Source organism: Miniopterus natalensis, chromosome 1, assembly GCF_054644295.1.
Source record: "Miniopterus natalensis isolate mMinNat1 chromosome 1, mMinNat1.hap1, whole genome shotgun sequence".
NCBI classification, from domain to species: Eukaryota; Metazoa; Chordata; class Mammalia; order Chiroptera; family Miniopteridae; genus Miniopterus; species Miniopterus natalensis.
Window position 1 is genome coordinate 84,749,578 of NC_142081.1, and position 26,096 is coordinate 84,775,673.

The following is a 26,096-nucleotide window of genomic DNA, read 5'->3' on the forward strand; positions in this document are numbered from 1 at the left end:
GAAAAAGCCGGCTATTCGCTCCACCCACAGTCCATCTGATTCCCCGTATGGCCAGTCCTCAAACCTGACAGCTCCTGGCAGATGACTGTTGATTATCAGGAATTGAACAAAGTGACGCCTCCTTTGCATGCAGGGGTCCCGAACATTACTGATCTTATGGATAGACTGTCACATAAACTTGGAACTTACCACTATGTTGTGGACTTGGCCAATGCCGTTTTCTCCACTGACACTGCTCCAGAGAGTCAAGAACAATTTGCCTTTACCTGGGAGGGTTGGCAATAGACCTGTGCGGCTTTACCACGAGGCAGGGCTATTTGCAGAGCCCTACCTTATGTCACGGACTGGTGGCACAGGACTTGGCCACCTGGCCCAAACCCCCTACTGTGCATGTGTCCCACTGTATTGCTGATATCTTACTAATCTCTGATTCTCTTCCGGATTTGGAACGTGGTGCTGTGAGCCTCTGAGAAGCCCTGAGGGCTGGGGGTGGACAGTCACCATGAGCCTCTGAGAAGCCCTGAGGGCTGGGGGTGGACAGTCACCAGGAGCCTCTGAGAAGCCCTGGTGGGCTAGGGGGTGGGCAGTCAACGAGGACAATGTACAAAGGCCTGGATTATCCGTCAAATTCATGGGTGTTGTCTGGTCGGGTAAGACGGAAGTTAGGCCCGATGCCATTATTGATAAACTCCAGGCATTTCCCTGTCCAGAGACGGTGAAACAGTTACAAACCTATCCAGGCCTGTTAGGGTTCTGGCAAACCTTTATACCCCACACGGCTCGACAGTGCATGTGGACAATGCAGGTTTCAGTTGGGGACTGTGGCAACGGCATGGGTCCCGGAAGGCTCCCATTGTCTTTTAGTCCCAACTGTGGAAAGGAGTGCAAGTCCGTTATTCCTTGATTGAGAAGCAACTGGCTGCTGTTTATGCAGCCCTGCTTGCAAGTGAGGCCACTACAGGCCAACTGCCACTTGTAGGGCAGAAAACCCAGGAATGGGCTAAGCAGCAAGGAATTGCTGTATCCTTTATTGTTGCTGTGGTCTCTGTGCCCAGGGCACTGCCCTGTGGTCTAAAGGGTGGTCCCCCAAGATCTACGGGGTGGAGTGTCAGGTGTGTCAGGTAAGGGTTGATAGGTCTTGGTGTCCCGTCCATGACCCCGACCATCCTGCGTGTGATGTAATGAGGATCCAGCATGGTGCAACTGCGCACGCGACAGCGCACTGCTTGCTATAGTTTATATAACCAGCATTGTACACAAAAAGGTGGAATAGTTCTCTCGATGTCGGCTCCACGGGCCTTCTTTACGCTGGGGATCTCGCCTCCAAAACACCCCTTGCAGCCTCCCTCTCCTGACACCTCCACTCTACCAACACGGTGGATTATCTAAACTACACGTTTGATCATGACATCACTGCAAAGTCCTATAGACTAGTGTCTCAAACTGAAGCATATTGTGGAGTTTCAAAGGTGGGCATAAAAATGACATATCTTTCCGTAGTGTCAATTTTCCACAATCAAAAGTGATTTTTAATCTATTAGATTAAACATAAAATTTAGGAACAATTTCATGCTTACAATGGGCTACTTTTGATGTGCCTCAGACTTCTCTATCCTTAGAGGGACACTGAGGTGGAAAAATTTCTGAGCACTGGCCAAAGTAGGTAAGACTTGAGCTTGTCTAGATTAAGAAGGGAGAGCCAAAATAAGAAAAATTGAAGATGTATAAGAGAAAAAAATCCCAATATGAATTCAAATCATCTGATTGTCTCCTACATTGGGCTCTGACGTAAGGAGAATGGTTAGCTGGGTGTGAATCCTGGCTTTACCACTTCCTAGTGATATGACTCAGGGCAAAGTATTTACCTTCTCCATGGCCTGTTTTTCTCCATTGGTAAAATGACAATATCAAAAGGCTGCTGTGAGAATTAAACATGAATACCTATGCATAGTGCCTGGCATATAGTAAGGGATCAATAAATGGTAGTTATTTTCTATAAACTCCAGCCTCTCCCAATCTGTTACAGTATTCCAAAGCTTTTATTAAGTCCTAAATTATTCTCAGACAGAAAAGTGTCTATTCTGATAAGGAGTCTTGCTATACTATTCACTCTCTCTAAGAATATTTTAAGTTCCATATGCAAAAATAAGGGAAAATTTCATTAGTCAGTTCTAGACTCCTGTGGAGATTAGAAACCTCAAAAACAACAGAAGCCAAGTCAAAATCACTTCAGTTATAATTTATTAAGTTTTAAGACACTGAAAAATAACTGAACAGATCTTGGTGATCAGTTTAATAGAACGTGCACCAATACCGAAATAAAGTGCTTTACTGAAGAGATACCATTCTGAAATACACAGGAGAGGAAGAGTACCAAAAAACCCATGTTAGGAAGAATCCAACCGCTGATCATCACCTGTTAACCAGTCCCCAGGAGGGGTTTCACAAATATATACAGATGTAGATGTTTACATAGCTTTTGTTGTCTGGGTACTAAGTACTGTGTATTCAGCAATCACTCAAATTATGAGAAGGAATTCAGGGAGGGAGGAGAAGCACCTTAAAACAGGTCTGGCCTGAAGCAGAAGGACCTGTTTTAAGTCAATCAGCCTAGCAGGAAATCGGAGTGAAAGTCTCTGATTTAAAAGACTGCTTTCCCTTTTTCTCTCACCCTAATTCCAACAGATACCCTACTTCCATTTGACTTGCCCCTCCCATAATCAGTTTCACCTAACTGCTTTCCTTTTTTTCCAAAGAAAGCTTTATTTTCCATCATCCATTTCTCAACATAAAATTTAAAGAGGGGGAAATGCTGTAATAAACATAATTTTTCTCATTCAACCCACAAAATTCCAGTAACAAATATATAAAATAAAGGTCAACTTTTCACCTATTTTATTATACTATATCTACCTTGAAGTCAAGGATAGCTTACATATTCTCAAATCTGCTCTCAGAATACAACCTAAGTTACATAAAAGGATAATTACATGCAATAAATATATCATTCTATAGGCAAGAAAAATCCTGTTTTAATTTTTAAAAATGCCAATTTCTTTAATAGCACCAAGATGTGTCTACCATAATTTTTTTTATTTCAATGAATTAACCAATTTCCAAAATATGACAAAAGTATTTTCTATTATCAGTTTCCTTTTAATTTATTTATAAAAACTAGTGCAATTCAGCTTGGTGTTTCAAAGAAAAACAATGGAGGGGAGCAGAGTCTGGCTACCTGGTACCAGAAGCCTGTGTTTTTCACTGACACATAGCCCGCAGCCCCAATGCTGACCCCTGGTGCATCAGGCCACCAGCACCCCTAGGATGTGGTCTTGAATGAGTAGCTTTGGCAGGAAAAGTTCTGGGTACCACCTAAAAACTCATGGGCTGAACTATAGGACTGAGTTAGCCTATACCTGTTATAGCATAGTAAGAAGCTAGGAAAATTCCAGGACAAGCAGAATAGGGAAACTAAGACAGAAGTTAAACAGCAGTTTACAGCCACCTAGTAAATCCTATCTTCCCTGAACCAAGGACACCTAAGAGTAAATGGTTTGGTCCTAGACAGTTTTTTCAGTGGTTAGAGCATTAGCCCTCAGACTGAAGGGTCTCGGGTTCAATTCCGGTCAAGGGCACCCCATACTGGATGTCCCAAGCGAGTGCAGAAGGCAACCAATTTAAAAAATATCCTCGAGTGAGGATTTAAAAAAAAAAAAAGTAAGTGGTTTGCACTTCTCCCCAACCAGAAGGTAAATAGCTTAACTCACCTTACTCAAGGAGACAGATAACAGAAATCCTATTAAGTGCCATTTGCCAACCACACCAAAGGACAGACAAATTAAGAGAATAAATCTCACTTTGGTACATCAGCATAAAGCTGATGAATATTCTATTGATCTGCCCCTAAGATCTCCCCTAAACGCCCAGCCTTTAAAACTGAAAATGAAGGTCCCAGGGCACTGTCCCTCCAGGGAGCATGACTGTGTCATTCCCTTCCCCCTCTCCTTCCTCCACGGGCATCTATCTCCTAAACTCCAAGGGAACCCACAAGACTTGCAATGAGAGGAGCAATGGGCAGTGGTAGCTCATCCCAGGCTAACCGCCAAACGTGTCTCCAAGGCTCCCTTTTCTGACTTCGCAGTGAGCCAAAGCAGCCCAGCCTAGGCTCTCCTATTGCTTCTTCTATGCCCTTCCTTGTTTCACTGTCCTAAGTATATTTTGCTGCAGTCAATAAACTCTTGCTTTTCTACACTTAGTTCTCAATTTAAATCTTTCCTTCAAGACAAGAACGCAGGTCTCCTTATTTCACTGGTAACACACTCTCTCTAAAAAAGCAATGGAAAAAATATCTTCAAGTGAGGATTAACAAAACAAAACGGAAAAAAAAAAAGAATATTCTAATGAAAAAATAGCTAAAATGTCATCATTTTGTAAAACCTAATAAAATAATGGATCTAGACAATGGATAAGGGATCAACGGCCATGAACATCACAAAACAGAGAGACAATCAACACTGCATGACTACAGCTAGAGGTATATGTCACCAACTACAAAGCAGTTTTACCAAAAAATAGAAAAAATCAAATCAAGATCTAATTACTACTCACAGGAAATAAAAGAAGAAGAACATGTTAAACCACATATTAAATAAAAGCATGACAACAGGTAACCACCTATTATAATTCTTAATTATGATGACACTACAAAATAAATATTTCATGATACATATACGGATAAGTTCTCTTTGTGATTATCTTTATCTTAAAAGATGAAAAAGTCATCAAGTATTAGCTTGTTTATGGACGTATTTATTGTGATTGGACAGCAAAATTAACAGCTCTGGAGTTGCTGATCTCAGAAATATTTTCTTTCCTAGTACTACTAAACTTTCTTTCACTTGGAAAAATATACCACAGCTGAGCCAAGAAGTAGCAAGTCCCTGCTTCTAAGAAGATATCTTTAAGAGTAAGTAAGCGAAGAAACTGGATCCGGTTCAGCAGCCTCAGGGGAGACAGATCAGTATGAACTGACCCTCAAGTGCACTGGCGAGAGGTGCTATAAGCCAGTTCTCAAAGTGATCCATGATATCTGGCGCTGCTCAAGCACCTTTCAGGACATCCATGACATCAAAACTATTTTTATAATCATGCTGAAATGTTATTTGTGATTTTCACTATACTAACATTTGACTAATGACATATAAATAAGGGTGTGTAAAATTGCTGGCACCTTCGTGAGGTAAGACAGTGGAGCCAACTATACAGGTAATCATTGTAGTCCTCACCATTATGAGCTCAGTGGGGGGAAAAATGCCAGTTTCACATAAGAATGTCCTTGATGAAACAGTGAAAAGGAACAATTGTGTGACATCTTGCCCTTGCACACATTTCTTTTTAATATTCTGTGTGACAAAATAGGAAGCACACATAAGAAGCCAGGCTATACACTGATGTATGGTAGTTGTCTCAGGAAAAGAAATTGTGCCAATGGTTTGATTTGCAAGCTGACCTAGCAGATTTTCCCCCCATAGAATATCATTCTTATATAAAATAACAAAAAGACAAACTGAATACTGAAAATTGAGTATTGGTAGACATATTCTCAAAAATGAACAAAGCAATCCTGCTGCTTTAGGGAAAATATCTGACATATTTGTTGTCAGTGATAAAATTCAAGCTTCCAAGCAAAAATTAGGTTTTTGGAAAAATTTTATCTGCCACCAGAAACATGACAGGCTTTCTCAATACTTAAAAATTTTTCTGATAGGATCACTGGTGATTTTTTTCAAATGGTATCATAAAATGAGCCAACATTTGAAAAGAGTTATATAATTCTGTGAATCAATATTTTCAAAATTATACATGTGTGTAAAAAGTCAAAATGCAAGACAGACCAGTAGATTCAAATATAAAATAATGAGAAAAGCTTATTGATATGGGTTCAGATTACACTCTGCAACTTGAAGAAACTGTCACTCGTAGAGTTTTGGTGTAATATCAAAGAGAATATCCACAATCATCTAAATAAATAGCATTAAAATATTTCTATCTTTTCCAACTGAAGGTCTGTACGGGGCTAGACTTTCTTCATTTATTTCAGCCAAACAATAAATCACAAGAGATTGAATGCAGAAACAGGTACCAGAATCCAGCTGTCTTCTATTAAGCCAGACATTTTTAAAAGTTGCAAAAATGTAAAATGATGCCACTCTTCTCACTTATTTTAATAGTTATTTTATCATAAAGAAGTGTTATTTGTTATTTATGTTAACCTATAATGGGGTTATTATTTTTTAATGAATACTCTAATCTTTCCTGTTTGAATTTCTAACACAGGAAATACTGACAAATATAACCCAACATAAACAACAGTCCTTAATAATTTTAAGGAGTGTAAAGTGGTACTGAAACCACAAGTTCAAAAACTATAACTCCAATGTTTGGAGCCCAGGTCAAAGCTGTGCTTATTCAATTGAGCTTTCAGACATGGCATTTTTCTTTGATTTGCCCTTGGAACAAAACACCAAAATTTGGGAGCCCAGTGGGGGGAAGGCGAGTGACAGACCAAGACCACTAACCACCACCAGTTTTATTCTAGTTACAAGTCAGGGTCATGGGAATGAGCACAAGGGTGGCTTCTGGGATCCTGCTAATATTCTGCTTCTTCATCTGAGTGCTGGTTACACAAGTGTGTTTGGTTTGTGAAAATTCAGTGAGCTGCACACTTAGGATATATGAATTAGGAGATATGCATAACCTAGTATATGTATATAGGATACACATTTTCCCCAGTAGATATACTTCAATACATTTTTTAAATTCATAGTTTAAAATGCATAACAATTTCCACTTTGTTTTTCCAAGCGCATGATGGCTTTCAACTAACCAGAGTCTTCACACATAACTTACTTTAGAAAAGAGTGAGAAAAATAACTCAAAATTTTAATTTAAAAACCTCAATATACACAACTGTAACTTTTTGGAATTAAGAACTATATACTATCTTTGGCAGCTACCTTACCAAGACTAAGAAGAGAAGTCTGTGCTTATTTCTCAAGTTTTCAAAACCAATGAAGTCATAATAATAAAAAAAATAAAATACAATTTAAAAAATGAAATTTCCCAATTACAAGTGAAACTAAAGATGAATTCCCTTTATTATTTGTCTTAATCCTCACCCAAAAACACTTTTTCCATTGATTTTTAGAGAGACTAGAAGGGAGGGAGGGAGACAAAGAGAGAAAGAGAGAGAGAAACATCGACATGAGAAAGACACATCAATGGTTGCTTCCTGCAAGCAAGCATCCTGGCCGGGGATCTAACCTGCAACCCAGATATGTACCCTTCACTGGTAATCGAACCCGAGATCCTTTGGTGCACAGGCCAACTCCCTAATCACTGAATCACAATGGCCAGGGCAAGATGAATTCCCTTTAAGGTATTAAAGTGATGAAGGGGCCACTAACTATGCTACTTTTCAGCATATCACTACAAAAAACAGGTAATAAAAACTGGAAGAAAAAAGACAAATGGTCATTATTTAAAATGAAATAACCATCTTCATAAAACATCCAAAAGAAAAACTAGCCATTAAAATATAATAAGAGTTCAGCAAGGCCAAAAAATATTAAATACAGAAAGATTAGCTGATTAGTTTACAGTTATATCTATGGACATATATATCAATAGGATTCCCCTATACTGGGTGGGAGGAGAATACAATAAAAAAAACTTCATTCACAGTAGAAACAAAAACTGAGATACTTAGAAATTAATCTAAGGCACAAGACCATGGAGAATAATTTTAGACTCTATGACCTATAAACAAGTGGTAGTAATAAAAATGAAAATAAAAACAAAAACCACTGCAGAATTCAAACAAGAAGAGACAAATTATAGAAACATATTTTGTTAACTAAGAACAAAGAAATAGCCCGGCCATGCATGGCTCAGTGGTTGAGCATCGACCTAGGATCCAGGGGATCGGGGTTCGATTCCCGGTGAGGGTACATGCCCCGGTTGCGGGCTCAATCAATGACTCTCTCATCACTGATGTTTCTATCTCTCTCTCTCCTTTCCTCTCTCTGAAATCAATAAAGATATATTTAAAAAAAAAAAAAAAAAAACAAAGAAAGACTTCCTAAGTAAGATCTGGAAGGTAAAAAAAAAAAAATGGATGGATCTAACTATAACAAAATTAAATATTCTGTTCCATAAAGGATTTCAACAAAAACACCTAACGAACAGGTAAAAAACTAAAGGATATTTGCACCATTTAAAATCCAATGAGACTGCCCGGCCATCATGGCTCAGTGGTTGAGCGTCCACTCATGAACCAAGAGGTCGCAGTTTGATTCCCCGTCAGGGCACATGCCTGGGTTGCGGGCTCAATCCAAGGTAGGGGGCCTGCAGGATGCAGCTGATCAATGACTCTCTCTCATCACTGATGTTTCTATCTCTCTTTCCCTCTACTTTCCTCTCTCCAAAATAAAAAAAAAAAACATTTTAATTTAAAAATAAATAAAATCCAATGAGATTAACATGTAAAATATACCAAAACAACAACAACAACAAAGCTCCTATAAATTAGGGCAGAAAAGCAGAGAGGGGGATAAGAAAATCTAAAACAAGAGGAAAAGAACATATAAATGCCAATTTTTCAAAAGAGAAACCCACACAGCTAATAAACATATGATAGGATACTCAACTGCATTAGTAATCAGAGAACTGCAAATAAGAACAGCAACATCACTCAATCTGTTGCATCAGATTGGAAAAAATGATAAGGTCAGAAAATATCAAGTGCCAGCAAGAATGTGGGGATAACAGCTGGCAAGAATGTAAACTAGCACCATTCCAGAAAATCTGGCAGTACTTGATGAAATTATGTATACGCCTGAGAGGGTGCTGTAGGGGAAAGGGGGAACATGAATGGGCATAGATGACCGGCAAAGATACAAAAAAAAAAAAATGACAGGCTTTTTGAGTACCAATAACGATAGTGGGCCATGAACTTGTTACCAAACTCAAGGGGTTCGCCTCTTGGTGTGCTCTAGCTTAGACTGCTCTATTCAAGAACGAGATGTGGCTGTCCCAAAGTAGTTTTCTTTTACTTGCAGCAAGCAAAAGAGGGTAATTCTGTCCAAAGCTCTGTCCCTCAGAAAGGAAGCTTAGCCGTTGCTCATATACACTATTTAGTCAATTACATTGCAGATGGCTACGTTTATGGGTCGAGTTCCTGTCAAGCTCATCCTGTTTACAGCTGGTCTACAAAATACTGTCCAACGTTTCAACATTTAGCAAAAACAGCATTTAGTAAGAACGGCCCAGACTTGAGAACCTTGTCCTATCTAACAAACTCAGCATGCACTCAAGTCTACACACCTGATCTGGGGGGAGCAGAGGAGGGGGTCCCCAAATTATACATTCCTTCATTGAACCAATATGCATTAAGTACCTCTACACCAGGTACTGTGTTGGGAACACAGTAGCCAAGATCAGGTCCTTGCCCATAGTTTCCATTCTAGCAATGAAACAATGAAAAGTAAACAAAGTTCTGGCAAGAGTGTGATAGCTACTACAACAGATATTAAATGAGTGATTGTGACAGGGAGTAATGGGAAGAGCGGTGCAACTTTTCAGAAGATTGCCAACAAGAGGTTGGCTCTCAGATGTGCAGAAAGAAAATTAACTACGCATTGCCCTATCCCGGTAGCTCAGTTGGTTGGAGCATCATCCTGATACAGCAAGGTTGAGGGTTTGATCTCTGGTCAGGGCACATACAAGAAGCAACCAATGAATGCACAAATAAGTGGAACAACAAATCAACGTTTTTCTCTCTCTCTCTCTCTCTCTCAAAATCAATAAAAATTGAGAGGGGAGGGGAGGGGAGGGGAGGGGAGGGGAGGGGAGGGGAGGGGAGGGGAGGGGAGGGGAGGGGAGGGGAGGGGAGGGGAGGGGAGGGGAGGGGAGGGGAGGGGAGGGGAGGGGAGGGGAGGGGAGGGGAGGGGAGGGGAGGGGAGGGGAGGGGAGGGGAGGGGAGGGGAGGGGAGGGGAAGAAGAGAAGAAGAAAGAGAAAAAGAAGAAAGAAAGAAAGAGAGAGAGAGAGAGAGAGAGAGAAAGGAAAGAAGAAAGAAAGAAAGAAAGAAAGAAAGAAAGAAAGAAAGAAAGAAAGAAAGAAAGAAAGAAAGAAAGAAAGAAAGAAAGAAAGAAGAAAGAAAGAGAGAGAGAGAGAGAGAGAGAGAGAGAGAAAGAAAGAAAGAAAGAAAGAAAGAAAGAAAGAAAGAAAGAAAGAAAGAAAGAAAGAAAGAAAGAAAGAAAGAAAGAAAGAAAGAAAGATAGATTAATTAACCAGGCATTCAGCAAGCTGGGCAAAGACATCTCCAAGAAATGCATTCAGGGTCATCAAATACAAAGTCACCATACCACAGGTATGTGTCCTGAAGATGACTTTTAGGTATTTCCTGTAACTAAACCCCCAGGAACAACATTTAAAACTCCTGTTATATAAAGTGTAGACTACAATGATTACTGCATGAATCCAACATATTTTGACCAAAAAATTCATCCTTTTTAGGGGGAAAAAGGAACTAGCCATGTAAATATTCTCTCTAAATGTTTCTGGAAAATTACTAGGATCCACCAATTTTTGCTTCATTTGTAAGTAGAAATTGAGTACCCATATATCTCTTCCACCGCACAATGTGAGGAAATGAGGATAAACATTAGTTTCTGTCCTTGAGGAGCCTCCACTTCATACACTCATTGATTTTTATGATTAAAAGCCAACATTTTCTGCATGTTTGCAACCTGCCAGGCACTGTTCTACAAGTTTTTACACACACTTGTCTTCACTTAATACTCACAGCAACATAATACTATATATATTACTTCCACTTTAGAAATGAGAAAACAGGTTAAAAAAAAAACAAAAAACTTGCCTTTAGTCAAAGATTTAGTAAGTGTCAGAGCAGGGATTCAATCCAGATCTTTCCAACTTCAAAGCCTATGTTCTTAACCACTGCACTCATATTCCCCCTGGAATATCCTCAGTGGTTTTCACAGTGTAGTCCCTGAACCAGCAGCATCACTATTACCTTGGAATTTATTAAAAGTGCAAAATTTCTGGGCCCACCCCCAGACCTACTGAATTAGCAACCTAACTTGTAAAGAGCCCTCCAGATGATTGGGAGGCATGATGAAGTCTGAGAACCACTGGTCTAAAGTTTTTATATTCAACTTAATTGTATGCACGTTAAATGATTATCATTTTGAAAATTCCAAAATATAAAATTTTGATCCTATTCAAAATGCCTCTAAATATATCAAAATAGTATTAATTCATTTCCTCATTGCCAAAATTACAGCAACTCCTCCCATAAACTTGACAAAACACCTAATCTGTACCCTGATTAGACCATACAAAAAAAAGAAGTCTACACTGATGGGTCTTACAGGGAACTGAGCTAAATTCAAAACATGGAAAGAGCACAGAGATCCAAACAGAATCTCCACAAGTTAAACAGAGCCATATTAAGAAGAGGAAAAAACTATTCTGAATATAGCAGAAGCTTGAAAATCTTGATCCATAGTTCCATAATCCTTTTTATCCCTGGTTCAACACCAAATTTTTACATCACTTCAACAAACCTCCACTTGCCAAAAAAAAAAAAAAAAAGTTACAACACTCAGAAATATTTCTTAAGATTCAAATTGCTTTCAGTAAACATATATAGACACTGTCTCTCAAAGAGCTTGTTTTTGTCATGAGTAAAGCTAACCAGATGCTTTTACAACATAAACTACAGCAAAAAGTGCTAAAGTTCTCCCTGTCATTTACCTAGACCAGCCCTTTATAGCATCCTACCTCACCTTCTCTTTTCAAAGCAATATTTAGGCCAAGAGCCTTCTTTCCTCCCCCAACTCAAGTTCTCAATCTGGAGCAGTAGAGTCTATGTATATTCAAGTTTGCCTATTTCTAATAAAGCCTTTTTTTAGGGAGAGGAAGACAAAGTATCAAAAGTAAGTATATCCAAACACCTACCCAGAATGAGAGCCTACCATGTGCTGAAATACTCTTTTAATCTATTCACTTGCATATTCAAGTCATTTTACAAGGTTCAGTATTCTACTTTTTTTTTAATTAAAAACAAATTTGAAGATTAAATAGGTAACTATCCCAAGTCTGGACCACAGGATACCTATGAACTTGAGTTAGAATGCTTACTGATGTGATTCAAGTCGTCAAGGGTGCAGAATGCACTAGGAAGCCCATACTCAGGCAAGTTTTTAATCTGCTTGGCTACTTACAACCACCCACCCTTCTACGCTCACCTTCATCCAAGGGCTGGCACTGGTGGGAGCTACCTTTCCAGAAGGAATGGCACCTATTTATTTTCCCCTCCCAATCACCAACAAATTCCCTGAGGACCACAGTTGGTTCCAAGGAAGGATTTACCTAAGTTCTTCTCCACACAGAGTTCAGTGGGACCAAAATAAACACATTCCCATTTACATTCTTCTCCTGCCTTTTAAAAGTCCAGTGCTTGCCCTGGCCAGTGTGGCTCAGTGGTCAGAGTGTTGGCCCAAGCACCAAAGGGTCTTGGGATCGATTCCCGGTCAAGGGCACGTACCTGGGTTGCAGGTTCGTCCAAAGCCCAGTGGAGGCACATGCAGAAGGCAATCAACTGATCTCACATCAATGCTTCTCTCTCTCTCTCTCTCCCCCTCTCCCCCTCCCTCCATCCCTCTCACTCTCTAAAAACCAATGGAAAAATATCCTCAGGTGAGGATTAACCAAAAAATAAAAAATAAATTAATTAAAAAGTCCAGTGCTTTCTGCAAAAACGTCTCTCCAATGTAATCATCCTAACTAGTCCTTATTCTCCACTAACACTGCCACTTCTATCCCTAAAATGGGTACTGCTTTTTATCAAAGCAACAGCTATGTGTTCTCATCTCCCTTCTCTAACAACCTCACCAAGCTATCCTTGGAACAAACAAGCTTGAGGAACAGCTCCTACCATCAGCAGGGTTCCTATGTGAAGCAGGGTGATAATCATGCTCTCCTAAAAGATTAAAAAGATATACATGAGCATTCAAGAAAAAATAAAATGCCTGATAAGGACCAATAAATCCACATTCTGTTCTGGGTTCTGGACCACAAGGTGCACCAGAAAGGCTTTTTAGTAGAAGTTATTTCTAAAATTACCAACAATTCCTTTCACTTTAAGCTGTTGTTTTCTTCCATCCAAGAAAGCTCATTTAATAAAACTGACTTAAATCACTGATTGCAATTCTCTCTGAATTGCAATTACAACAGAAACAGTTGTAGTACATTTGTACCTTTGCCAGTGAAATGCTACAAGGAAAAAAAAACCTGATTGAAATTTCCAAAAAGCAGCACCCAGTGCACCATCTAGTGGAAGTCAAAAAGGGGAAGTCAAAGAGATCCTATGTTAAGAACCCAAGCAACTACTTTATATAAACAGCCTAAATCTCCTTGCAATTTCCCACACGTCAAGACAGCTATAACCATCAGAAGACAGGACTCATTTTCCATACAAATTCACAGATGATAAAGGTTTCTTAATGGAAATTTTTCCTTGGGTGCTAGAAATTTTAATTTGACAGAAGAGGAAAAATGAAGTAAAGGCACTATTGCAAAAACAAATAAAAAGAATCAGAGCCAGGTGACAGGGTGGGATGCCTCATCCTACATAAATAAGTTATGTCAAAACATACATGTTACAGGCAGCAGATGCATTTACCATGAAACAAGGGATTATTTCACAATTAGAACAGTTTCATTCAGTTATTCATAAGACATTTCCATGTTCTTGATGACTAATAAATTTAATATAATGAAATAATTCTCTTGAGTTCCCCAAGCCTTGACATCATTCAAAAGGTTCCTCCCAAATAACCACCTAACCCTGCTCTCCATTAACACCTACACTCCCTTCCTTGACTTATTCTAATTAAGGAAGAAATGACTTTTACACTTTCAACCTTTCTCCCAAATTGATAGTAAAAATTTTCCAAACAAAGTCCCTCTAAGTTGTGACCAAAATATATTACACTTCATTTTTATTTGCCTTCTGCAGATTATTTCAATTCAAGTTAACAAACACTGCTGAAATTCACTGATGCAAACATAAGTAAGGTTCTCTAATTTGGAACACTTCCCAAAATTTAAAATAGAGATTTTCACATAGCACCACCCAGTTTTGTTTTGTTTTGTTTTGTTTTTTGTTTTGTTTTGTTTTGCCTGTGTGAAAAAATACCTTTCTGGTGTGATTCAGACTATCTTAGCAACCTCAGAGAAAAAAAAAAAATCCACCTAACAGACAATATTTCTTTACTGGGAAATAACCATCTCCATCTTTGACTCATGTACATGTGATCGAATGGGTATGCAGAAGCTTGCTTGATGGTGGGGACCTTGCTGGGTCCTGGATTAAATCCTTTAGAGGTACAAAATCGAGTAGGAGTTAACTAACCTGGGGCAAAAGTCCTTTCATCTCTAGGGCGTTGAGTCTATGTACCTGTAAAATGAGCAGGATAAATACTACCTGCCTCCCGGATGGCAGGAGGATACTAAAATTGACGCGATGCTTTGAGCTTCTCAATTAAAAGACCTAAATGTAAATAGGAGTTGGTAGAAGGGAGTGCACCTGGAAAGGGAGAACACTGCTCCAAGAGTCCACACTGTGCCATTACTGCTAAAACCTGGCGACCTTCACCATCTCTCTTGTGAACAAATGGTGAATGAAAAGGTTACATTAAGCACGTCAAAGAAAAGGTAACAGCGCTTCAAAGTGCTTCTTTATAAGTAAATCAAATCATATAGTTAATTGCCTAGGACTTGTCTGCAAAGTGTTACTGCATGAGTAGCAGGTGCATCCCTAAAACCCAAAGATTGTTTTTAAAGAGGCCTTTTTTAAAACAACTTTGAAAGCTGTTTAAAAATTAGAGAGAAAAAAGAGTAATTCTACTCTCACGCATGAGTGACAGAAACAAGGTCCCACCCCCACAATCCTTTCAAACTTGCAGAGGCATTCCTCCCTTTCGTTGCTATCGCGCCGCTCCCCACTTCAGAGCAGGCAAAGGTGAGTCACCCTACTTCTGTCTACTTGTCACTTGAGCAAAAGCTCTCAAACAAGTTCACGTTAAAAGCTGCTTTTAATTTAAAAAATAAGTAAGCAATGTTAATGTGTAAATCTCACTGCAAAGCGCCTGTCTCCAGAAAGTGTGTAATTAACACTACCCAAGTAGAGATACCTTTCTCAATTTAAAAAAAAAAAAAAAAAAAAGCTTTTAAAATTGAGCAGCTTATCACTCTATCAGTGGGTCCTTCTCCCCAGGGTGCTGACTCTGACTCAATTCCGCGGCTTTTCGCTCCACCTGCACGTCCTCCCGCCCTCCCTCGGGCCCAGCCGCCTCGCCCCGAATCCAGCGAGGTCCCCAAGGGGTCCCGCCCGAGCTGCCGGGGCCCCACGCCCTCCGGTCCCCCCGCCCGGCCCCGCCCCCACCTCCCCGCAAGGTACTGCCGCCGCCCCGCGGGCTTCGGGCGGAGGCGCCTCGAGGCGGGAGGGCGGCTCCGGTGACTCGTCCCGGCCGCCGCCGGCCCCAGCAGCAGGGGAAGCAGATCCCACCGCCCGCCCCGCGCCGGCTGTCCAGTGGGCACTGCAGCCCCGGCGCCCCATTACCTGCTCCGGGCTGCGTGGCCGCGGGAGGCGTGCTCGCTCCGGCCCCTGCAGCGCCGGGCTGGGAGGCGAGCGGGAAGACAGCAGCGCGGCCGCCGCAGAGGACAAACAGAAGCCGGCGGGCGCTGCACACACGATCCCAGCCGGAGCCGGGCCCCCACCTCCAGCCCCGCGAGTAACCAACTGAGCCCCTCCCTCGACGAGGCGGGGCCACGGTGGAGGGGGCGGGGCTGGGCGGGGCCTCGCCTCCCGCTGGGCGGGAGCGCCACGGACGCTTTGTATGAGGCGCCTGCTGATAGGTTGCATTAGGGTTGGGCGTCTCAGACTTGAAGACAGCTTCGCCAGAGCAGCCCTCTGATTGGTCGGCAAGAGAAAACAAAGCGGAGCCCTGATTGGTGACAGCTCGGTAGCTCCTCTCCCCTGCTTTCAAGCACCGGAAGCTCCGCCTCCATTCGCTTAATTCCTAGGTGGCGGCAGGACCGGCTGCGGCCAGAGGACCAGCTGCCTACCTGCCGGGACCTCAGGCACCCGGTTCCTGTGTCAGGTGTGACCTCCCCCTACAGCGACTCTTTGATTTGCGTATGAACTTGGTGAATCACATCTAATCTTTAACATCACTTGGATGTTGAGAAGTCAGGTGAGCATTTTTTAAGTGCTGCATAAGATTCAGAGGGAAATTGTATGCAAAGAAAAGGCATAAAATATTTTCACCTGATAAAATTATACGTGACTTTATTACCTTTTCGTGTTCCATGTAAAGCACGTATTACTTTTATAATTAAAAAACAAAACAGAAAATGAGTAAAAGGCAGAGAATGGTAAAGGCAAATTTTTGAGGATATCCGGGGAACTAACTCCTCCACAGTAGAAGAAAATACAGTAATATACGCAACAGCTGAGTGCCATCAAAAAATATGTATTGATATCAACCCCTTTCAGTTCTCTTAAGGGACTTTACAAATATGACAGGTTCCCCACACTCTTTCCTGAGTACCTACCACTTTTCCAACACATGGTGTAGAATGCACTACACTGTAAACAGATCCTCCCCGACAGGAAGAATTTAGAATCCAAAATACCAAATTAATAAAGCTTTAATAAACAAGTCAAAAGTAGACAACAGAAAGAAATTCAGAAGATATAAATTGGAAAGCTCAGCTAAGGCAGAGAATTATAAGAAAGGAATGTGACAGAGCTTCAAGATGTGACTCAGGCTTTGCAAATCGAAGGCAGGAGGGAGGAGGAGGGAGTTGAGATGATTATCAATGACCCACAGTTAAGTAATCTGAGATCCAGACCACATCAGCCAGGCCCCAAGTCAACATATCTTACCTGGGGACCACACTCACTTAACTCTGGCTATCTTACTCTTCTATTTGTTCTTGTCATTCCCATGAGGTTCTGAAACATGCTATTTGAAATGAAGCACTTCCCCCAACAACTCTATATATTTATTAGTTGTAAAAAAAAAAAAAAATAGAGGTTGATAAAACCAAACCTAAGGGAGGAAAGGAATGTTTAGGTAAAAATGAACTTGTAAAGAAGTAAGGACAAGAAACCTGATACAAATCAGCTTTTCTCTCTTTTTCCCTGAGAATAAGATAAAGCTCTTTAAAGGACAGTACCCTCATTACCTAACAAATATTTTGCAGAATGCTTGTAATACATAGACTCCAAAACAATAGTCTGAAAATGTGTTCCAGTGTACTCTGAGCAAGTAACTTAGTGCTGAGGTCTAATTGTGTTTAAATATATATGAAAAAAAAAGCCCTGGCCAGTTAGCTCAGTTGGTTAGAGCATTGTCCCATTGGCTAAGGTTTCAGATTTGATACCTAGTCAGGGCACATACAAGAACGGGGGTGGGAGGGAGATTAACCAATTAACATGCATATATACATTGCCCCTGGACATGGACAATAGGGCAATAGGGTGGTGAAGGGCCTGGGGCAGGGCTGGAAACAGGTAGAGGGGGGCAATGAGGGGAAAAAAGAGGGGAACATTTATAATACTCTCAACAATAAAGATTAAAAACAAAAGAAAACCTAAGAATCGCTGAAAACATTAAGATTTACTAAATGAACTTTGTGGGGACTCAAGAGTTTATACTATTTTCTATTATCTTCTGCATATTTTGATATGTTATAATGTTTTAGCAGAGTACATTAAAACTGAATTTGCTGTCTTTTATTATTAATAGAATTTAGTGGAATTAGTAAAATATTTTGTTTATTGGTTTGTATTAAAAGAATTCCAACAACAACAAAAGAATCAATGAATGCATAAATAAGTGGAACAACAAATCGATGTTTCTCTCTCTGTCCCTTCCTCTATAAAATCAATAAATAGAAAAAGAAAACAAGAGGTGGTAAGTTGAACTTGCACCATTAGCGGAATTATAAGGAAAGAGATCCAGCTCCACTTTGGAGGGCCAATCAGAGGGAATGCTGGGAAATGTCAGTAACTCAGTGCATCCAGCTGACTGTGGCAGATGAATCAAAAGAAGTAGTAACTAAGTAAATTTTTAAAAGTAAGTTAAGCCCGGTCGGGCGTGGCTCAGCGGTTGAGCATCGACCTGGGATCCAGGCGATCAGGGTTCGATTCCCGGTCAGGGCACATGCCCAGGTTGTGGGCTCGATCAATGGCTCTCTCATCATTGATGTTTCTATCTCTCTCTCTCCCTCTCCTTTCCTCTCTCTGAAATCAATAAAGATATATTTAAAAATAAATAAATAGTAAGTTAAAAATGTAATCTTTAAAATACATGGCACAGTGCTTCAAAGCCACTGAAAAATAATCTCTGCACCTGAATAATAGACTTTAAAAGTTAATTATAAAGATAGAGGTGTTATAGACAGTTAGACAGACTTGAGCAGAGCAAAGACAATGAGCCAGGTACAGAAACTCACCAGGGTAGAAAGCCACGATGCCTAGCAAGGGGCAAAACTGGGAAAACAATAACCTTGTCCGCAGGATAACCTTTCCTCTCCTAACATATTGCTGGTCATTCAGTTTGGACCCCCTGACTTTTCTTCCCTAAAGATAACATCTAGGCCTCAGTTATATTTCAGCTGCAGGCCCAGAAAAGCAGCAAAACCAGACAAGTGATGCAGTGGCTGCCTCAGGACCAGCTGCACTGACTAATGACCCCTTGCCCTGTCGCCAACCAATCAATGGAGAACTGACTCTGAAGAGCACACCTGGAAAGCTGATGAATAGTCTATTGAGAGCCTCTCCTGAGAACTCCCCTAAGATTTCCACCTGCAAGAGAGAGATAGGTACCCTCAGAATGAAGGACCCAGCGTTTGCTCTCCTCCAGGGAGCACACCTGCACCATTCCCTCCCCCATTTCTTCCTTTGGAAGGGACCCCACGAGACTTGCAACCAGAGGAGTGAGGATGAAAAGGGGCCACATGCTAACCGGACTAGCTCAGGGAGGGCCTGCATAGCAGCTTTGAAAACTCAGAGACCTAAAGTAACCACAAAGGATGGTCTGAAATGAAAACTTTTTAAATTAAAAAGCAGTTTATGGTAGGTAGTCATGTCCCAGGCCGGTATCTTCCCTGACAAAGGTCAATCTTTACTTAACTCAGCCTGTCAATTGACTTGTTGCATCTACAATAACATATCGTTGGAGTGTCAAAGTAATTTTCCTTTTTCCAGACCCCACCCCTCAAAGCACAGGCACAGCTCTGCAGAGACCACAAATCCCCTCGTTGTTATTGAGTTAATTGTTGACTGTTAACTATCCTGTCCCCACCTAAGTAAAAGAAGTGTGTGTGTATCATTTTACATTTTATCCAATCCCAGAGGCTTTCCCGTTTTGCTTTCTCCCTGCTTCCTAACCTTTCACCAATGGATTTCATGTAAACCACTTACTCTCCCCCTTTGATTGTAATGCGTAAAACACTCCCCCCCTTTGATTGTAATGCATAAAACAAGGTACAAAACTGCCATTCTCTGGAGCATCACTTCAATCCGTTGAGATTCTGCTTCCTGCTTCCTGGCACGTGTCGACAGTTTGGCTCAAATAAATTGACAAAAACTCTTCACAGGTTTGAATGTTTCTTATGGTAACAGGAGCAATGAACAGCGGCAGCTCTTCCTGGGCTAACCCTCTAAACTGTCTCCAAGACGCCCTTCTCTCTAACTTCCCAGTGAGCCGAAGCAGCCCGGCCTAGGCTCTCCTGTTGCTTCGCCTATGCCCTTCCTTGTTGCTCTGTCCTAAGCATATTTTTGCTGCAGCCAATAAATTCTTACTTACTTTGCTACACTTTGCCTCTTGATTGAAGTCTATAGAATCCAAGGGCAAAAATAAGTCAGTCCTCAGGAAGGCAGGAGCCAGGACGGGAAAAGCCATGAGGGTCTCAGCTGAAGTTTTCTCTGTCTTCAAACCTGCCACTATCTACACTTCCGCTTGATTTTTGTCTGGAAAAGTTTTCCCAGCTCCTAAGTCCATGAGTCAGATCAAAGCTACCTCCCTCCACACACAGAGATTGAATTAACCACATCGATTAAATCCCAAATTCTATAGAAAGAAAATATTTTGGCCCAGCCTGGTCTCCTCTTCCCTTCCCCATCACTTGTGATCAGGGAGTGATGGGGAGGGGAGTCATCAACATGGCTTTGGAGGCCCATCCCTACTAATGGGCAGAGATTTCCCAGAGAATAGGCACTGGGCAGATTACCAGATAAGGATCATCATGTCCCCTGCATTTTTGTGGGGTTTTTTGCTTGTTTGTTTTTTAAGGGTAGTTAAAAATTATTTAAAGTGAAAAATAAATTAATTAAATTATTTTTCAATTATAATTGACATATAATATTATATTAGTTTCAGTGATTAGAAATTATATAATTTACCAAATGATCATCCTGATAAATCTTATGCCCATCTGACACCACACAGTTATTACAATATTATTCCCTATGCTGTACTTTACATTCCTGTAACTATTCTGTAACTACCAATTTGTATTTCTTAATCCCTTCACCTTTTCTACTCATCCCCCTAAACCCCTTCCCATCTGGCAACTGTCAAAATGTTCTCAGTGTCTATGAGTTTGGTTCTGTTCTGTCTGTTCTTTTATTTTGTTTTTCAGATTCAATTGTTGATAGCTATGTATTTATTGCCATTTTATTATTTGTATTTTTTATCTTTTTTTTTTCCTTCTTAAAGTAGATCCTTTAACCCCCTGCGTTTTCTTTTCTTTTCTTTTTAAAATGTATCTTTATTGATTACAGAGAGAGGAAAGGAGTGGGAGAGAGAGAAATAGAAACATCAATGATGAGAGTCATTGATCAAGGCCACAACTGGGCATGTGCCCTGACCGGGAATCGAACCCCGATAGCCTGGATCCTAGGTCGACGCTCAACTGCTGAGCCACACCTGGCCGGGCTAATCCCCTGTGTTTTCTTTTGGCTTTTTGGGCTTTTTAAAAATATATCTTTATTGATTTCAGAGAGAGGACAGGAGAGGGAGAGAGAGATAGAAACATCAATGATGAGAGACTCATTGATCGAGCCCGCAACCCGGGTATGTGCCCTGACAGGGAATCGAACTCCGATCGCCTGGATCCTAGGTCGACTCTCAACCGCTGAGCCAGGCCTGGCCGGGCCCCCCTGCGTTTTCAGTAGTCCGTCAATTGGGCTCTATTTTCTATTCAGCAAAAGTCTTTGCCTGTCTTTTCACACTAAAATGGAGGCCCAGAGGCCAGGCCAAAGCCTTCAATGTTGATTTCCAGCTTTCTTGAAATCTCTCTCTCTACTTCAGTTGGCTTCCAAATGCCAAGTACCTTGTCTTTTCCAGTTTCAAGTTGCCATTCCCATTTAGGTCTTCTACTGATTCTCGACGTCCCTGTCTAAGTGCACTGCTTGACCTCAGTTTATTTAAAGAGCAAAAGCACGTGCCAAGTTGGCAAATGCCAGAAACAATGCTCTTGGCTCCTAGGAGACCAGCATGTAGAACAAGCAGGACAAATGGGATGACAGACACAGAAGGGCCAACCTTTGCTTGCCACTGCACCTTCAATATGTATTCAGTGGGCGATCTGCCCCTGGGCTTGGATGAAAATGTGAGTGGTCCCATAGCTTTTCTGATGGCTCTTAGGTAATAAAAATCCTTTGATTGATTTAAACCACAAAACACAGTTTTAATTCAGATATTTTAATGTGAATGCCAATGATCAACACTTCAAGCTTCATTCAAAGATAGGCCTTCCCTCCACTTCCCCAGCTAGGTTCCAGTGCAGGCAGGCTGTGTTATCCCAGAAAGGGGAAAGGGAGTCTTCTTTCTATCCCCACGGACCCCTCTCCAATTCATAACAAAAAGATATGGGAAAAATCCGAGGATAGCAAGTTATGCGCAACTGGTACTCTCCCAGGAGGGTTTTCTCTGGGCCTGACCAATAACCAAAATGTACACTTCCCCCTTGAATGCTTTATGACAGTCTTAGAAGCCTAAATGTGCAACATCTCACCTGGGCAATGAAATTTGGCCTGACTGCCACTTCCACCCTTGGTTTCTGGTTCCCTGAAGGTCACTTTATACAGATTCTCCTGTTGGAGGGGAGGTGGGAGTGGTCCTTTGGCCTCTCCAGGTGTTCCTCTTGAGCAGGAATTAAATATCTCTAATACAGCTCTCTACAAATGGCTGTCATCTCATCCGCAGGAAACACTGGTACATACTTTAGGTCCCATGAGTAGTGGAAGTGCAGCTGACTCCCAGAGCACATAAGTCTTGAGTATTCTCTCTCCCTCTCCCCTGCCCTTTCACTCTGAACTGCTGCTTCAAGACAATACCTTCAGCTTCTCCACTTTGAATATCTCAGGTAAAAGTCAGACACTCCAAATACCAGAGAACACCAATCAAGTTTCCCTCATGGTTCTCTTGACATCCCCTCTCCAGTGAAATTACAGAAGAAGGTCTTAGATGAGTGGTTAGGTGGGACTCAGCATTGCTTTCCTTAAGAACACTCTTTATAGGTCCTTTACTAAACTCCACTTCCGCTACCCCTTTATGATCCTATTTTGAGTGAGGGTTTAAAAAAAAATTTTAGTTATTGATTTGAGAGAGCTCTTGTTCCACTTATTGGTTGATTCTTGTATGTGCCCTGACTGGGGATCGAACCCACAACTTTGGCATGTTGGGACAACGCTCTAACTATGCTACCCGGCCAGGGCTGAGTGAGGGTTTTTTGTGGGGGTTTTTCAATTACAATTTACAGTCACTTTATTTAGTATTAGTTTCAGGTGTACAGCATAGTGGTTAGACAATCATATACTTTACAAAGTTTCCCCCCTAATATTTCTAGTACCCAGCTGTCACCATAGTTATTACAATATTGTTGACTGTATTTCCTATGTGTACTTTTACATCCCCATGACTATTTTGTAACTACCAATCAGTACTTTTCATCCCTTCACCTTTTTCACCCAGTCCTCCCTTCCCCTCCCCTCTGGCAACCATAAGTCTGTTCTTCAGTGAGGGGTTTTTAAAAGTCACCAAGGGGCGAAGGTATTTCCTTTGAGATTTGCTTCCTGCTCTGACAGTTAACTTTAGAATTTCATACCTATTGAATTTGGTACCTCAATCAAAACTTTACTTTACTTTTATATCTTGTGATACTAATGTGGAGCTGTAAAAACTGCTTTTGTTAATTGACACCAAGGACAAAAGGCTAAGAAAACTCGTTCTCTAAAATCATAGGCTGTCGAAAACTTAGCTGTTTGAGTATCAGTGAGAACACAACACCCACTCTTGCCTGGATGATGAGAGACTGTAGGTCACTTTGACACAGGGAAGCAGCCTTGATTTCCAGCCCAGCTATAGACCTTCAGATAAAAGATTTGGGGACACAGCATCCTGAATTTCTCTTATTTTTATAGTTTCCAAGGAAATGAGACTGAATCTGCCTTTCAGCCCTGACCTGATGTCAGTAATATCACTAAATGTTAATAAAATATTACTGACAGGCTTGCTCTGCTTTCAGTCTAATCACAAGCCTGTTTCATTCAGGTCTTACCTACACCCCACCACTCCCACACACCCTGTAATAACCCTGTCTCCTCTCTGTTTGGTGAGGCCCTCGGTGGGTCTCCTGGAGCACTCTCCCTTGTTACAAGTTCACAAACAGAACTCACTTAGACTCCAGGCTTGTCTCTGGTGGTGTCTGACTGCTGGATTTTATCATTAATGATCAAGTCTTCCCAGATCGGGTTACCAGCTCCCACTTTCACACACTCTGTCTTCATGTCTGCCTCCTCCTGACACGCCAGGTCACACAAACTCATCGCCAGGATTGTACCATCACCACAGTCATCCAGAGTCTGTAACATAACACTTAAAATACCATGAACACATGCATATGCAGGAACAATAACATCTACAGAGTCTAGCAAAAGAAGAAATCAGTAAAGGGTATTAAAATTACCTGAAAGTCTTTCTCAAATTACACAAGCCCTGAGATACTGATACAGTCCTTCCTACTGTTCTCTCCCACAATGCACATACTTGACTGATTCATCACAACAGTGATCAGGTATGTTTGGGTGAGATTAAGAAACAATTTTATCCCCACTAATCTGATATGTTAAAGTTACCAAAATTCTAAGTCTCTAAGCTTGGGGAATATTTTTTTCTCTTAGCTAAACATACAGGCTTGATCTCAGTTATAAATTAAAGGAAAAACTGTCTATATGAAGTGAGGGACGTTACCTGACTTATTCACCATGGTACCTACCCCAGTGGCATCACCAGCTCTGGCACCTAATAAGTGCCCAGTGAGCATTTGCTAAACTAATTAATTTGGAACTCGTTTTAAAATGGGAGAGTTTGACCCACCAATTGCAGATGAGCAAGAAGCATTTATCTAAACTATTAGCAGGGACTGTGGTCCATTCTACTCATTTTTGTGTATTTGGCAACTCTCCGAGTTTGGGTTCCGATGCGAGTGGCGATGGCTGCCCTCTCGAGGACATGTGTATAAACAGAACTGCCTAGTAACTCAGGAACAGGGGTGAGGAGTGACGGCATGGTATTGGGGTGTCTGAGCCTTGAGTACCTGTGAGCCATGCACACCTTTGTACAAACCTGAATATGGGCCTCAGCATAGCATGTTACCACATGTGTTATAGTTAAACAGTGAAGAATCTCTGTGGTGATAAGACACATTAAGAAGCTGATAGCTGCTTAAACGCTGCTATGCTAACCTGAGGACCCTCAGCTTGTTCGTGATGTCGTCTTCAGTTACTCAAACCAGATGTGTCTTGTAATGCATAGCATCTATAGATTCCAACCAAAGAAGAAATTAGTAAAGGGTATTAAAATTATTGTAATCTATATCTAGATCTACATAGATATAAAACTTAAAGTTTCTCATACTAAACCAAATTAGTTTACACACTTGCCATGTCTAGAAGGCTGTAATTTAAAATTGTTTTGTGTAGTTTTAAAACACTCTTCATATCTGTGGCATTTGAAGTTAAGACAAGAAAATAACTTTTTAATTGCATTTAGCATTTATAAAAAATATTAAAAATCTTTTTCCATGACTATCAAGTGAGAACAAGTATAACAGGACCAAAAATATGAGTCTCGTCACTACTTAGCCACTCCTGTTGTGTAAGAAAAGACTCCAAGAACAAAGAACATCTTCATTTTGTTATACTTATGATGGAATAAGCATTTCACATCCAGAAAGGGCATTAATAGAAACGTTCAGAGAAAATACACATAGAGTGAAACAGGTTATTCAGCATTTATATTTAATTAACCTCAGTCATCCTTGTACTTACCATGTAGAGCTCACTAGGGAGCATCGCAAGCAAAATCACTCTTGCACTACTTCTGTCCCCCAGAAACTACTACACACCATCTTCCATTCATTAGCGCTGACCTGGAAAGCAGAAGCTTTCTTGTCTCACCACTTAAAAGCTGAGTAACTTCTCGTTGTGTCTAGAAGATCAAGAAACATGCAAGAAGAAGCCATAACAAAATAAAGCCATTACAACTGCAGCAGGAAAAACAATATGAGCTAACACACAGGGCACACTCGGGGTGCTCCGGGCTCAGGTGCATTGCCAGCAAAGACGGTACTTTAGGAGACTGGACTCTTGCTCCCTCACCTCGATTTTTTTAAACTTTCTTATGACTGTACCTTTATCAAAAAATTTTCTCTCCATAGTATATGAACAGAAAACAAAAAACTTAATAGATAAGTCTCTGATACATATGAGTTTAAATTCTAAGATTAAAAGAAATGAAACTATGTAGCCAAAAGTATATATAGAAACATACTAAATAATAATAAATTTAAGAATGCAGGGCACACATAACATAGCTGAAGAACTGACTAAAGAGATTAATGTCACGCAGAGAAGAGTGATTTATGCTAT

At 40.9% G+C, this 26,096-nt stretch overlaps 1 protein-coding gene across 2 annotated transcripts in view; it reads right to left on the reverse strand.

Annotated features, from left to right (window-relative positions):
* Positions 1 to 15,860, reverse strand: part of MPP7 (MAGUK p55 scaffold protein 7) — a 289,619-nt gene extending 273,759 nt beyond the window's left edge. For both annotated transcript variants that reach the window (XM_087823709.1, XM_087823717.1), the window contains exon 1: positions 15,711 to 15,860. The gene's annotated coding sequence lies outside the window, so the exon portion shown is untranslated. The remainder of the gene's footprint in view (positions 1 to 15,710) is intronic.
* Positions 15,861 to 26,096: the final 10,236 nt, after the last annotated feature.